This window comes from Abramis brama (assembly GCF_963993115.1).
Source record: "Abramis brama genome assembly, chromosome: 4".
Classification (NCBI taxonomy): Eukaryota; Metazoa; Chordata; class Actinopteri; order Cypriniformes; family Leuciscidae; genus Abramis; species Abramis brama.
In genome coordinates this window covers 5,249,753-5,265,840 of record NC_139966.1, presented here as the reverse complement: position 1 = coordinate 5,265,840, position 16,088 = coordinate 5,249,753, and the positions used below count along the sequence as shown (strand labels likewise).

The following is a 16,088-nucleotide window of genomic DNA, read 5'->3' as shown; positions in this document are numbered from 1 at the left end:
AAACGCAGCTAGTGCTTTTCCCTTTGAGACTCAGTAGGGAGCGCGTATTAGTCTACCTAGACGACTAATGCAAAGAACTAAAGCCCCGCCTCACCCAGTTCGGGTACCGGACCTGGTTGAAACACTCATGCATTAGTGTTTCAACCAGGTCCGATACTCGAACTGGGTGAGGCGGGGCTTTAGTTCTTGTATTCACTTGCTACGCCATGTGTAAAAAATGTCTGTCAACTCGCACCCTACGTTTGTGAAAATACACACAATGTCATCAGATAAAGCATATATTCCTATACGTTTTGTCAGAAAAGGGTGAATGGTTTTTGAGAAAGGGCGGCTACATATTAATGATTGATTTTTTGCGCCATGGAGGGAGGGAAAGGCAGTTTGAATACAGTGATAGTGCGCGCGTGCGCGCGACCGGCTCTGTCTCTCTCTATGCTCGTTCTTTCAGAAACAAGCGCCCCCTGTCACGAGCGCTGCAGTCAGTCATCTATCACCATTCAAGGTGGCCCCCCCAAAAAAAAAATCATTAGCTATAGGCCGAGTCAAAAGAGCCCAACCCCAAGTCCTTTTGTCTTTCTGATCCAAAGATATAATCTCACAAATTTTGTGCCAATATTAAATCTTTGGGACTTTTTTCGGCTGAGCCAACAACCATGTCTGTAAGATATTGTGGATATGGCTTATATGTTGCAATATGGTTTCTAGGTGGCTCTAAACGGTTATGTTGTTCTGAGTGAACACTATATATTGATAGATTTAAACTAAGTTCCTTTTTTAATTATTATAAAGTCATAAGATTTCCTATCATTTGTTTTAATGAGATACTAGTTTAGCCTATTTTATTAGTGCATAGAATTTTGACATGAACAAATGCATAGATCCGCAATGGCTTAAAATACCATTAAAAGCACTGTTCTGTTAGCACGTTTTGGTTGTGTGCATGGTTGTGTGCAGCACATAAACAGCGCGCGAGTCGTTTCGCGCTTGAAATGATTTTAAAACAAATTTTCTGTGACCGCGCTTTTTAGATTTGTGCGTCATCGAAATTTTTATTTTATAACAACAAGTATCCGCCACCTGACCTCAAGTAATGTGAAGAACAAATAATTTAATACATTTGTAAAAACGCTCTTTATTTGAATGAGTGGGTGGCTCTTAAAAGAGCCGTTGTTGCCTGGGATGGCAGAGGGGGTAAGGACATGGTGGCTTCAGCTTTGGAGTTCCACCCGCAGAGCTTCTCTGAGGTTGTCCAGGAGAAGCCGGTTTCCCTCTGTGCTCAGGTGAACTCCGTCTCTGCACAGATGGGAGAGGCCGATGTTTCGATGGCGAATGGCGCGCATCTGTCTCCCTGCCAAGAAGCCGGTAACCTTCCCATTGATGAACCGCCGGCTGCGTTCCACGCCGTAGGCAGACCTGCCAATCTGACCTCTCCATTTCAAGCGTGGCAGAATGTATGAGAACACCAGCCTCGTACTGGGAAACATCTCGAAACATGTGCCCAGGTCCCGCGTTATTTCCCTAAGGAAACTCAAGCGATCGCGGCCCTCCCGGAGCAAACTGTTTCCACCCAGGTGTATTATCAAAATGTCCGGAGCTTGAGCTCTGCTCCGAAGAGAGCGCAGAGCTGGAAGCAATTGCTCCCAGAGTCTACCTCCTCTGCCATCCCAAGTGATCTTACAGGGAAGATCGAGGTTTGCATCCAGGCCCTGCTCACATATGTGAGAACGCAACCTGCGCATAATAGAACTGCCAACTATCCATACTCGTGGTGCCATCTCAAAGACGAGTGAGGGGAACTGCGATTTACCGCCAGTATTAATATGAGTGCTGCACGTTTGATTGGCTGTTTTTGCACATTCTACAGGCCCCACCCAACAGCACTTCAGAATAATAATTAGAATTATTAACGTATATGTATTCCAATTTATTGCTTATAAAACTGTTTATGATTTGTGACAATGTTTACATTTCAATATTTATATGGTAATATATACTGATTTTTAGCGTTTTGGATGTGCAGACCCTCTTACTATTTTAAAGTACCAATAACAATTAATAAAAAAATAAAAAATAACGTTACGATGTCCAGAAATTTAGAAACAGTGCATTGGGTTTAATTGATTGTTTAATGAGATCTAGCTGCTACTAGTTGTAGATCCTACTACCAAATATTTTCAGGTTGATAAATGCATATCCGCGACGTCTGTTTGTCTACGTTAATAGTCCAGCGGTTGAACTTTTGCCTCTCGTGTCAGGGGTTCTAGGATCTAATCCGCAATCATAAAAGTTTTTTTTTTTTTTTTACTAACCAAACAGAATAGGCTGATTAGTGGTTGCATATAGAGCACAGACACTTAATTAGTGTGCATTTTTGTTGTTATTCCACCGGAAGCTCAGCACAGACGCACAACAGGTTTATATTGTGTTCGTTACCATGACTACCATCTGCACGTCCCTGCACGTGCTTCTTGTGTAGCCAGGTCGTAGCAAATGAAAAGAAATCATACAGCACAATCTATAACTTAATACTGAGCAACAGTGCATCATTTGTATTGTTTTAAATGGCAGATTCGTTTGTGTGAAGGACCCAAGTAGAGGACGCATGTGCAGTTACTTTATAAAAGGCACTTAACTGTGACACCCCATCGATCATACTGCACATTTTCCTTTTTGTTTAAACCAATCATTGAAGTGTGTTAAATTATAATTCATTTTTATTGTTTTTTTAAATAATTGTTTAAAATTGTTTTTTGTTATGCAAAAATTTGTTGAATTAAAAAACAACTGTACTGTAGTTTAAAATTATAATATGACACCACACCTACTGTACCTACTTTGGTCATAACAGCAATCGCTGGAAGCCACTTCTGCTCATCAGATCGCATAGTTTATTGGAATATGAATAGAAATAATGATTTTGTCTAAATAAATGAAACAAACTTCTAAATGTATCAATATTCCTCCAATTATGCACACTTCTGGATTAAAATGCCATTTGGATGCTGTTCAGTGAAGCTGTGTGAAGACACGTTAACAGGTGTGTCTGAATATGAATGCATGTTATTCTTTTCAAAGCATCAAACATTAATTGATCGTTGATATCCTGTACATGTAGTGGTCTTGATTTTATAAATGTTGAGTATATAAAGCTCATTTAAATGTAAGCTTTTAAATGACCCGGCCTCTTACCATCTTTAAGAACCATCTGTGAATATACCTGGATCTTCTCTGAAGTTCACAAGAAAATATTCATAGTGTGACAATGAGTAACTTTGAATAACATTCAATAAAGACAAAAACACAGTATGTGCCAATTAACCAAATGTTTATTTAAAAGATTTTTTTTAAACGCCTGTTGTGTCAAATTCCACCCAGCAAATGGATTAGATCCTAGTGTTGTACTAGTTATTACTTTGTATTAAAATTATCTTTACAGCATTACCCCTAAGATTATAAAAAGCATTTTTTTAAATTATGTACTAGTTTAGCCTGAATGTGAATGTTAGCTATACTGTTCCCATGTCTTAGTGCTTTAATAGGTTCTTTGCGTGTTAGGTCAAAAGTTTATTACCAGCCTGGTTCAGATTACACGATTTAAGCGCGATTTTGGCACAATCCGTTTGACGTAGGGTGTCGTGGGGATTCGTAAACGACAATGGGTGTCGGGACGCAAGATTCGATCGTTTCATCTCATATAGCGTGTCATAGTGGGCGACAACCTCTGCGATGCTTCAGGACATCACGACAGAAAGACTAGCATGTTTAATTTTTTAACGGCCCTCCACGACGGGTTGAGTATGTGAGCGAGAGTGAGAGTGCGAGCAACAGTGAGTGTGTGTGTGCGCCAGTGAGCGAGTGTGTGTGTGTGTGCAAGTGAGCGAGTGTGTGTGCGCGAGTGTGTGAGCGAGGGACAGTGAGTGTGTGTGTGCGTGAGTGAGCGAGTGTGTGTGTGCGCGAGTGTGTGTGTGTGTGTGAGAGAGTGAGTGAGTGAGCGCAAGTGAGTGAGTGAGGGACAGTGAGTGTGTGTGTGTGTGTGTGAGTGCGTGCGTGCGAGTGAGCGTGTGTGAGTGAATGTTTGCGAGTGAATGTGTGCGTGTGACGGCATGCGATGACTGGTCGGAAAGCAACGTGTAGTCTGACATGTTTCTTGTCCACGACACGACAAGATTTTAGGAGTCAAAATCGTGTAATCTGACACCGTGACATTTTAACAGACACAAAAATCTTGTAATCTGAACCAGGCATTATTCATCGTTTCAGGCTGTCTGTTGCGATGTGTTCATTGCGTGAGTTCATATCATGATGACGATGAAAATTCGATGTATCGTTCAGCCCTAGTTGTGAATACATTTTGTAAAAATGCTCTTTAGTTGAATGAGTGGGTAGCTCTGAAAAGAGCCGTTGTTGCCTTTAAAAGGACATTTGGCTTCAGCTTTGGAGTTCCACCTGCAGACCTTCTCTGAGGTTGCTCAGGAGAAGCTGGTTTCCCTCTGTGCTCAGGTGAACTCCGTCTCTGCACAGATGGGAGAGGCCGATGTTTCTATGCTGAATGGCGCGCATCTGTCTCCCTGGATATCCTGAGGGCAGAGGAGGTAAAACATATATGATAATGTTACTGAATTTATTTGAATTGTTCTGATTCTCCAAGACTTATTGAGCAGCATAGTTGATGGGTCAAATGTAAGCCTGGCAAAATACCATTTTTGCTCTGTCACTTCTGAGAACCATCATGCACATTAAAATCAAAGCTTTTCACATCAAATCATACACCTTTGAACAAAACCCATGGTTTTTCCTGCATTTAACTTTTTTAGCATTTATTAATCTTTGTTAGTGATTTTTAACATTTACTAATACTGGTACATTGTTAAAATCAAAAGTTGTAAGTACTAACATTAGTAAATACAGTGAACTAGCATGAATAAACATTGAACAGCAGTTTTTAAAATAAATAACATTGTCAAAAATAAATAAATAAAATTAAGTTCATACTGGAGTGATTAAAATCATAAAGCGCAAAGCAAGTTGTTGTTAGCTACCTGTTAATTTTATTCAATTGTTAGCTATATGGTAGAAAATTAAGACTATTAGTTTAAATAAACCTTTTGATGCTACTTTTTTTAGTTTAACTTTTTAATATCAATATAACAAAATTATAATTTTATCTTACAAAACTATGAAATCCAGTGGTAAAATCTGCTCTTTTTTTAAATAAGAGGGCAAGATAGGACAGCAGTGTCTGTTGGCCACCAACGAAGACAATTTTTGACCCGGGAAAAACAATGAAACCATTGTATAATAAAATGCACTGAAACACTAGACCTTATCAGTAGTATTGACAAACTTTACCTCAGTCTGCTTCTTCCTCTGCTTCTTCATTCTTCAGCGTTGTCCTCAATGCCATAGATATTTGGACCTGTTCTCCGGGCATGAAACTAATAAATTAACAATGGGATCACTAATACACCCGGTACTAATAAACAAAAAAAAGAAAGAAACTCAGAAATAAAACTTACGGAAAGAAATTGGCACGTAATCTGGTATCCAGCTCGTCATCGTCATTGATGTAGCACACGTGACCTTCTCAGACAATCTGACTTCATTTGGCTGGTTCCTGAAAAACATAAAAATCAAAATTAGATTCAAATATAACATTTTGATTCAAATGCGGTTATGAAAAGCAGTAGTACACCGACTGAAGCAAAATCTTTTAACACTTAGCTTTAGAAGGTATATTGCACACTCGTATCCAGACAGGACTGCTAAGGTCTCCCAATTCTTCCTGCAACTTTACAGAAGTGCACATATCAATCATAGAATAGCAGAGGACTGCATATCCCGCACAGATTGTCACAAATTGTGTAGATTGAAATCAATTCAAGTTAAAATGTATGTTATAAGGTCAAAATCAAACATTACAATGGTGTCTTGCTACTTCTCTCTTTCCCTTGTCTTTTATAACTTACTGCCACTGTTGCTCAATGACTGTCTGTGTCCTCCCTGGAGCTGTCACACTACTCCTCCGTACTTCCTGCTGCTGCTGTGGTTGCTCCTTCCTCGTAGCTCAGTGGCATAAACCCTAAACATGACCTAACCACAATCTCCTAACCACAATCTAACCGCAACACGACCATACGCGCCAACCCGTTTGATTAAGGCTGTCGAAGCCCCGCTGATGTCATGTATCCAGGTCCATTGGCAACGGTTCCGTATGGCCTACCTAACAACCCGACCATACGCGCCCAACCGTTCAACTAAGGCTGTCGAAGCCCCACTGTCTCATTTAAAGCAAGGTTCAGTGGCAAACGGTTCCGTATGGCATACTAACCTACCGCAACACACAACAATACCGGTCCATCACAAAAACTCATTTACGCAAAATACAATACACGGGATTGTGATAACTATGATAACTATGCAAGACACCTGACTGAAGGCACAAATCCGGATGAGAGATGTAAATATGATCCAATAGAGTGTTCTTTTTGGTTGTTGCTGTGGTGATCAGTTGCGTGTATCCATTAGATTGAAACAATTCCAGAACAGTTTTTTTCCCTGCGCAGAGATCCTCATTAAAATCTCCACAGATTATTACAGGATGTTCGTCCACGATGTCCAAATAATCCAGTAGACTCTTCAAGTTTTTCAGGAATCCTTCGAATCCGTAGTGTGGTGGCCTGTAGACAGCAGCGATTGTTGCTTTGATCGGGCTATCTACTTTGATGACGACATACTCCAGATCAGTCACATTTTGAATAAACTGCCTAGCCTGAGCTGATATATGCTCTTTGCAATAGATTGCGACTCCACCACCAGCTTTCTGTGCAATTTCTTGGTGTGTCGAGTAGGAGACATGTCTGTTACGCAGAAACATGTTGTATCCATCCAATTGGACGTGAGGTGTAGTGAATGATCCGGTCAGGTGAGTTTCCGTCATGCAAAGAATATCCGATAGAAGCAGTTCATGATGGCATCTGATGTCTTCAATGTGGGATGACAGTCCTTCTGTGTTGTGATGGATGATTTTAAGCGTTTGATCCATGTTGGTTTCCCTCACCTGCTGCAAAAGTGGCATGATTCCTTTAAACGTCGCTCTTGTCATGTTTCCCAATGAGGCTGTGACTGTAGGATCTGCATATATCTTCTTTTCACTGAAGTCCATAATGTGCAGTCCACGAAGCGAGGTCGTTCTGCTGAGGGCAACGTAGGCCATTCCCGGCTCGAAAATCTTCTTCAGTGAGACAACGGCATTCTCCATCGTCATGCCTTGGACTTTGTGAGCTGTGCAGGCGTAGGCTAACTTGATGGGGAATTGTCGACGAACTGCCCCTTTCCTAAGAGTTTCTTCGGATCTCTCGATGTAAACCAAGTCGTCTTCTTCACCTTGCACCCTTTTGCGGTGTTTCTTGCCTGCGTTTGGATTGTCAAGCTGAAGTCCTAACATTTGCACGGTGTTGATTCCATCTTTTGTCTTATTGACAATGTTTGCAATCTTTCCAAAACACCCATTGACAATTCCATCTTCAACATCCAGATTCCTAGTCACCATTATGCGTACTCCCAACGCAATTTGTATGGTGTCAGGCAAGTCATCCTTTTTTCCAGTGATGGGCTTCATTTGTCTCTTCATCCCTCCTGTTCTTGGGTCTTTTCTGTAGTCTTCAGCATCGATGGTAATGATGTCAGTGTGAAGAGCATGGATTGTTTTCGTATTGTGTTCGTGAACTTCCTTGTTTGTGGCAAATATGTGCAGTGCATCACACGGGCAGTCTTTGGGGTCCTTCACTGCCTGGAGTAGCAAAGCTCTATCTTCTTCGGCAAGATCGTCGGTCTTCTGCTTCACCCGTAGGCGGTTTAAAAGTTGGGCAAAAGCCAGGTCTTCTTTCTGACGCATGATCTCGGTGAGGGTAATCATTTGGAAATGGTCTTTCCAGAAGTCCAAAACATCCTCTTCGTACACGCAGAGTGGTTTGGCTTTACCCAGAGGTGGCAGTTGGTAAAAGTCGCCCACGGCGAGGACAGAGATTCCCCCGAAAGGTTTTTTGCTGCCTTTGATTTGCTGACATCTCCAGTTTATGTAGGCAAAAAGATCCTTCGAAATCATGGACACTTCATCGATGATAAGAATCTCCACGTCGCGTAGTCTTGCTCGTAGTTCATCTAGGGCATTTCCAAGTCCTTGATACGGTGGCTTCAGATTCCTTGGAAGTTTCAAGATGGAATGCAGAGTTTTACCGGATATGTTGAACGCTGCCGTTCCAGTAAACGCACTCAAGAGCACCGTAGGCACGGATAGATCTCCTTCCTCCCGTAGTCGAGGCAGTTGTCGCAGAATCTTGGTCGCTTCCGTGTATATGCACTTGATGACGTGTGATTTGCCACAACCAGCACCACCTGACACGAAGTAGAAAAACTGTTCCGGATTATGACCCCACACACGCTTCTGACACCACTGACAGACCGTGTAGAATATGGCTGCCTGCGTCTCGTTTAGACTTCTAAACAACCTCCTGACAAATTCGATGCTCATCTGCGGTGCCTCTATTTGTGGCACGACTCCATCTCCATGTTCAAGAATCTGAAATTCTGGGACATCATCTTGTACATCCTCATCATCTGGATTGATGTCTTGTCGTTCTGCAACGCACTCTAAACGATCCACTTCAATCTCTGGTGCAAAGGCGGCCCATGCGTTCTCGGGTGGCCCTTGCTGTTGCAACTGATCGAACGCCTTATCCACCTCGTCGCTGTGTTTTTCAAATTTTTCCTTGTGTGCTTGCACTATGGCGCAGACAGGGAAAAGCAAACCAGGGGTTGTCCAGGGTAGTTCCACCTTTGCACTCTTGTAAAATGTTTCATATGTCGGAAATCTAGGCGGTTTTAGCTGCTCGTTGCTTCGATGTGGCATATAAAGCTTAAGTAATCTACTGTAAAACTTTTCGGGTTGTTTTTCCTCCGAATAACGTGCATACCTAATAACTGCAGCCTTCCCAGTTCTTTTCTGAAAAAAGCCCATGCCGTAGAGCAGCTGGTGAACATTCTTGCCTTTTGTTTGTTGACCGTACACGATGCGGCACTCCGAAGCAAATTCTGCCAGACACATCTTCTCAAAGTCACGCGTTTGAGGCCTTGCTCTGTATTTCTCTATCATCCCTGACATCCACACATCCTCCGAATCAGGATTTTTGTTTTGTAGGACGCTTAGGGGAAGACTCATCTTAAGCGCGTCATCGTCCGTCGGTAGAAACACAACACTTCGTGAACACTTCTTCAACGGTAAGCTGCATGTTCGTGCCACAGACTCCTGAGCGCTAACTTGCCTGTGTTTTGAGTAGGCTTGCATTATCTGCTTCATTTCATCTTCCTCGCTAACGTTCGTCTCACGCACACTCTTGATTACGTTCTTAAGTAAATCGCCCATTTCATGCTCCGGCTTGGAAATATACGAAAGCATATACATAACGCAGCTAAAAGCGTCAAGAACGAACTGAATGTCCATATTAGCGTTCCATGCCCTCAACAAATCGGGATTGTATCCATTCACCCAAGACTCCTTTGGATCACGCTTCAGCAGAATCACGTTGGCATTGGACAATGCTTCGACGTTCTCATTGTAGTCATCGATGGACAACTTACTCTTTGTCAGTAGGTCTGACAAGCTGTCAAAAGAGGCTTGGGGGTCATTCAACAGATCCCACACCGGCTTGAGTTTTGTCCTGGCTTCGCTCATTGCCTTTTGAGCAGCCTCCCGTCTCAACTTCCTTCTGTCTGCTTGCTTTTGCTCTTTCTCATGCTCTTCTTCAGGACACTGTGGTTGTTTAGATGCAAACATGCAGCTTCCAGATGGAAAAGTGTCCGTGTCATCCTCTTCTTCAGGACGCTGTGGTCGCGGACGAGTGATCGTGGTGCTAGACACCGGTAGTTTGGGGAACCCAAATCGACACAATAGATTTCCCTTCTTACAGGACTTTGAGTGGTTCCTGCTGTGAAGCTGGACCTCTGTGACGATCTTGTGAAGTTCAGGATCAGCCGAGGGATCGGGCAACTGGCAGGTAATGTTGCGGTCAATAAAGTCACAAACATCCTTATCAGAGTCCTTTTCAAACTCGGGTGCGTCCTTTATCCAAACAAGAAGATGGATATGTGGGCTCCCTCTAGCTTGAAACTCCACTCGGTAAAAGTAGTCCTCAACTTTACCAATGGGTTGGGCAGGCGACAAAAGCAGATGAGTCATTAGCGCATCCACCCGCTTCTCAAACATACGCATGACAGTCACAGGATTGCTTCGGAGGATTTCACACTTTGTCGTCCAGTCAAGCTCGGAAAAGTCGACGTGTTCACCTTGCTGGGCCTTGATTGCTGTAATTACTTCAGGCCATCTCATTTCGGCTGCACTGAATGTGCAAAAAAACGTAGGGGTTCCTAACTGTCTTATCATAGCCTGTAGATCCCTCAAAGTTTTCTCCCAATACGATGGAGAGCCTCTCAGTGGTTGCATGAACCGTGTGGCGTCTCTGTTGTGTACCAATCTTTCAATCTCCCGGTTGTCTTGAAGCAGCCTGTTAGAAATTCTTCGGCCGTCTCTTGTGAGAGGTTTGCCTTTTCGCAACTGAATAGACATGCTGTTTCTAGCCAGTTGCGTTTCCGTTACAAACTGCGCAAAGAAAAGATAACTCTGATCTTTTGCAAAACGCGTGTCCACGCTGAACAATCTCACGTTGAAATACATACTGGGAGATATTGAAATTTGTCTTTCCTCGTCAATGGAATTTTGTCCAGTGGGGAATTGAACAGGGAAAGCCATAGCTTCCAGCTTTGGAATTTTGAAAAATCCAACAGGCTTTTGTCCTTGTGCAGGTGCGATACTAAATATTCCCTCACCGTACAACAAGATCTCCTGTCCGATGTCGGGCGGCTGCATGCACGTGTCTAATGTGAGCCCGGGTCGAAGCTCATCCTTTTCCTCGACGCTAACGTGTTGCTCATCCTGCTCAGCAACATCGACTTCTTGTTGCATCTCAGAGACTTCAGCTTCCTCGTCTAGGTGACTTTCAGAGACATCAGCTTCCTCATCTATGGGACTTTCGAATATAGCCGTTTCTCTTATGGAGATATTCCTGTATTCCGAATGCATTGCTTTCAGCTTCGATAAAGCTGCAAGTACGTTATGCATGTTCACCGTGTGGAACTGCTGGTATCCTTTGAACTTAACGTGTCTCTTCAGCTTCACCTGCAGCAGCTGGGCCTCACTTCTTGGTCTTGGCAGAGAGTTGACAGTCTTCTCCATCTCGGAGGGCACACACACGACGGCACCACGTACTGCTCTCTGCTGTCCTTTGGGTAATGCAACTATTTTTGCAAATGGTAAAATTTTTGCAATGAGTTGACGTTCAAGGACATTTAATTCATCCAATTCCGCAGGGATTGGTGGCAACTCCAGTTTGTTGGCTGCTGCAATTGAAGACATCTGTCCTCTCTTGAGGTGGCTGTCACAAGTGTGGCAAATCCATTCCTGTCTTCTCTCTTCCGGAACTACGCAGGAACCTGAGCAGGCATTATCACAAGCGTGAACATACTTCCCAGTTAGGCAAGACGCTGCAACATGAACGTTTTTGTAATAACTTGTTCTATTACAGACCTTGACTTGATTAGGAAACAGGGCTCTGTGACAGACTGTGCAGACATGTGTAGGGCCATGCTGAATCTTACACCGGAATGCATGTATGGCACTTTCCATCACTTTGTTAACACAAGGCTGGGGTGTTTCCTGGCTGGGACGGATGTATGGTTTATATTTATTTTTGATCCGCAGTGCGCATTGCAATCGATGAAGAACGTGATATGTAGCATCACCCGCACATTTCTGGGTCTTGCGCAGCGTACATCGCAGGATGTGATGTGCTCTGAACTCTGGGTCACAAGCATATCTCTTAACCATGTATGCCTTCATTTTCCTCTGGAAGAGAGTATCTGTGTTGTACCTCTTCTTTATGTACTCTTTCTGCTTCTTCTGGAAGAGAGCATCTGTGCTGTACCGCTTATTAATGTACTCTTTCTTCTTCTTCTGGAAGAGAGCATCCGTGCTGTACCGCTTATTAATGTACTCTTTCTTCTTCTTCTGGAAGAGAGCATCCGTGCTGTACCGCTTATTAATGTACTCTTTCTTCTTCTTCTGGAAGAGAGCATCTGTGCTGTATCTCTTCTTCGTATACTCTTTCATCTTCTTCTGGAAGAGAGCATCTGTGCTGTATCTCTTCTTCGTATACTCTTTCATCTTCCTCTGAAAGACAGTATCTGTGCTGTATCTTCTTACTATATACTGTTTCATTTTGTTTCGGAAGAGAGCATCTTTATTATACTTTACCTTATTTGTTTCTTTTTTCTTTGATTGGTATTGCAAAGAAGTGGCATACCTCAGTCTCTCACAATCCCTTTTTTTATGTTTCCTGGTGGCATAAGATGCAGCTGTGTCCTTAGATTCTCCGGCTTGTTTTGAAATTTTTGATTTTTTACGCATTTCTTTTCTTCTCCTGTGCTTATTCGTTCTATCTATCACATCTTGGTTTTCAGCTCCTGAGCCAACAAAATTTACTTTGGCTCCAACATTTGTTGCTGGTTCTGGTAGAGCTGAAATCACTTCTGATACCGGTTCACAGACAGATGGTGAAGGCAGTTGGACAGACTGTTGCGCTGTTTCAAAAGACACAGGCATGAATTCATAGCTGGTCTCATCACCACGATCCCGGAAGATCTTGAGAACTCTGTCTGTCATGTCACTCAGGTGGGTGAAAGTCAACATGACAGCAGTTCCATGACCAGTAGGATGGGGCAAGCCTGCAGCAGTCCTCGAGTGAGAATCAAAGTATCCGTACCTTCCAGATCTGTCTCTGAATACAGCAATACACTCTGGAGCGACAAGGAGCAAAGCATGTCTGACATCTGTGGAGAGACACTGTAGCCTTTCAGTGAGAGGAATCCACCACTCTTCAGTGCCAGGGGTCCCTGTGGCTCTGAGGTATCCAAACATCACTTCTGACTTCAGCACATTATGTGTCCGGTGAAATGATTCAACGCTCAACGGTACTTCCTCCATTGTCAGATGGTTGCGATTAAACCTCCCTTCAGCAATAAGCTGCATTTTAATATAGACATAACACGCATCTCCCTCCTCTAAAACTCTATCAAGGTCAGGCATCTTGAACGTAATCCCTTCACTCTGATTAGCTAAAAAAGTCAACGCTACACACGTGCACTGATGATTTCTAGAGAAACTCTCATACCTATCATCACCTTGACAATGAGATGCCTGCACAGACAAAACCCTGGGTGTAATATCACCACCTTCTGCATACGTTCTACGCGAAAACTGAGCTACAGCCGCACTGGTGCTTGCCTGTTCAACCTGTAAATCATCATACATGGAATTAGGCTGTTGGTAAAAATTAGTGTTATAGAATCTGTGTTAAATTTTAAATTGCACTTCATAGTGTTTGGGACGAAGACATTTTTACTAAACAGTATTAAAGATAAACTAAAAAACAAAAGAAAAGGTATTTAAAAGATTAATTAACTTATTTGATTAATTAGTGATTAAATTTAACAATTTACATTGTAATAAATGTGCTATACGAATTTGTAAATGTAAACACGGCTTATGTGTCTTTATCAGCTTTTCCATATATATATACTGTTCATTCTATTGCTCTATCATATTTTATCTTTCATTTAATACTAAACAACATATTAAGTCAACAGCAGTGAGTACTTTATTTGTCCTTTGTTTGATTAACATTCAACAGAAGTATGCTCTCTCTCTCTCTCTGGTCAGTTAACGTTAATAATAAGCTACATGCCTCGTTTTACTTTCTTTGCCATTAACATACGACTGAACTACAAACTTTCCACTGACGTCTGTGACAAACAGATGCGCTCGACCAGCTTGCACGCGTCTGTGCCGCTGTGCTCTTAATCCACTGCATGGTTTTCTCTGATCAGCTCGTGTGCCACAGCTATGTGTTATTATATTTAGTTAAATATTCCACTAATAAGATACATTTACTTCATAAACAGCCTTCTTTTTTATCCCCTCTGTTGTCAGTGTTTCTTTGTCTGGACACAAACACTGTACTGTAGCCTACACACGCTGCCTGGTATTGGTTATTGGTTTCAGAGCATTTTTACGAGTACGAGTACATGAGCTCAGTATCGGGCCCGATACTGATACTGGTATCGGTGCATCCCTAATGGAGATTATCAATCGGCAATCTAGTGATATTCATATACTTATAGCAAGTGAGTGGGCATTGTTGTTTTATTATTTTTATCTAGAGCTGCACGATTAACAGAACTTAAATCGAAATCACAATTTGACTTAGTGATTATTTAAAAAATTGCAATATTTTAATTAAATAATTCTATGCGCAGCACTGAGATCAAAGCGGATCGACCGGTTCACAGTAAATGCTACTCCATCTCTGCAAGCACTGTAAATTTGAGTCACTTATAAAAGGTGTATTTGAAAATCATAGAATAAGGCAGAAATTATATTATTTTAAAGTGTTGTATAGAGTGATAAAGTCATTATGATTAGCATTGCAGGGCTCCAGGCTGCGACCAAAAAAGTCGTCATATACGACCATTTTTTGAGAATTTGCGAGTTAAAATTTGATGTGGTCGCATTTGTGAAATCGTGACAGCCCTAGTCCCAAACATTAAGGTGCCCTGAAATGAGCATGTTGCAAGACACAGATATCAATAGTACCTGGTTAATCCTGGAGGGTCTGGTCTGGTCATCCTCCAGGTCAAACTTTCTCCAACGAATTTTTTGAGCCTGAGATCTCTTTCCTTTCCGCGGCATCCTTTAAAATACGAAGAGATAAAAAGAAATGACAAAAAATGATTCTTGACAAATTTATCTGTTTAACTCACTAATTTCAGTGAATTAAGTAACTTTTAAAAGTAGAGATTTTACTCAAATCATAAAAAGTAGCCATGGATTTATTTTTTATACTCAAAAGTAATACATATTTAAATGCACTTATTTGTTAGTCAAATTCATTTTAATTGGACATTCTCACTTAGATAGGCACATACTTTGAACGTTCTCCCGATGTAACAGCTGTTGAGCCTAGAAAGAGAAAAACTGTAGTACTCTTAGGAAGAAAACAAACAGTTAAAAGAACAACAAAAGGGACACTGTGTAAACTTGTAAATTGCAATAAAGTTTTTTTTGCTTTTTTTTTGGGGGGGGGGGGGGGGCTGTTGGTGGTGGGTTGAGGGGGGGGGTGAAGATGGAGGGGGTAGGTCGTGTGGTGGGGGTGAAGGTGGAGGAGGTAGGTGGTGGGTGGGTGGTGAAGGTAGAGGACGTGGGGTAAGAAATGAAATAAACTGCTCTCTGTAGAAAACAGCAAAACCCAAGGAACCTGAAAAAGATATAAAAACAGACATATTAAGGCACAGGGACTACAATTATGGCAATGGGATGAAAATACCATAATACAGCTTAAGAAACAATATTAATACTAACCAGAGAGAAAAGTGCAGCAGAAAATGCAGGTTGTGCTCTGATCAGTCAGTCTGAAAAAAATGACAACAACATAATGAAATATGACTTTATGATTATGATACTTTATATTTTATCTATATGAAGAATACAGATAATTTTAGGAATTTATCTCAAGAAAGTCTTTTTTTTTTTTATATACTCTAATATTTTCTAGAAGCCGAGTTATGTCAAATATGCGGCCCAAAAATCTGTGATGGACCAACCATCCAGCAGGTTTACTTTATAGGACTATATACTATATAAGTGGTTTGGAGAATGGATGAATTGGTAAATGTAGTCTTAATTATTTGTGGCATAAACAAAACAATTTTTTTCTAATAGCTTTTATATTCTTGATCATTTTTGAAACTATAACGATTTACTTATCAACAAGCCAAATCTGAAGCATTTTGTATTTGTGGCCATGTCCCTAATTAAACCTTTACCTTTGAAATGCAGTAAGGAATGCGTGTGAAAACAGTATTCTGAAACAGAGAAAAAGAGTGTCATAAAACTCAACACCACACTCACAAACCATGTAACT

The 16,088-nt window shown here is 41.7% G+C and overlaps 1 long non-coding RNA gene across 1 annotated transcript; it reads right to left on the bottom strand.

The window, feature by feature from the left end:
* Window positions 1-4,438: 4,438 nt before the first annotated feature.
* On the bottom strand, window positions 4,439-14,835 carry LOC311080507. The gene is made up of 4 exons (XR_014605615.1): window positions 14,762-14,835; window positions 5,517-5,788; window positions 5,350-5,435; window positions 4,439-4,577 (listed from the first exon to the last, which is right to left on the bottom strand). It is a non-coding gene; the product is annotated as an uncharacterized lncRNA (long non-coding RNA).
* Window positions 14,836-16,088: the final 1,253 nt, after the last annotated feature.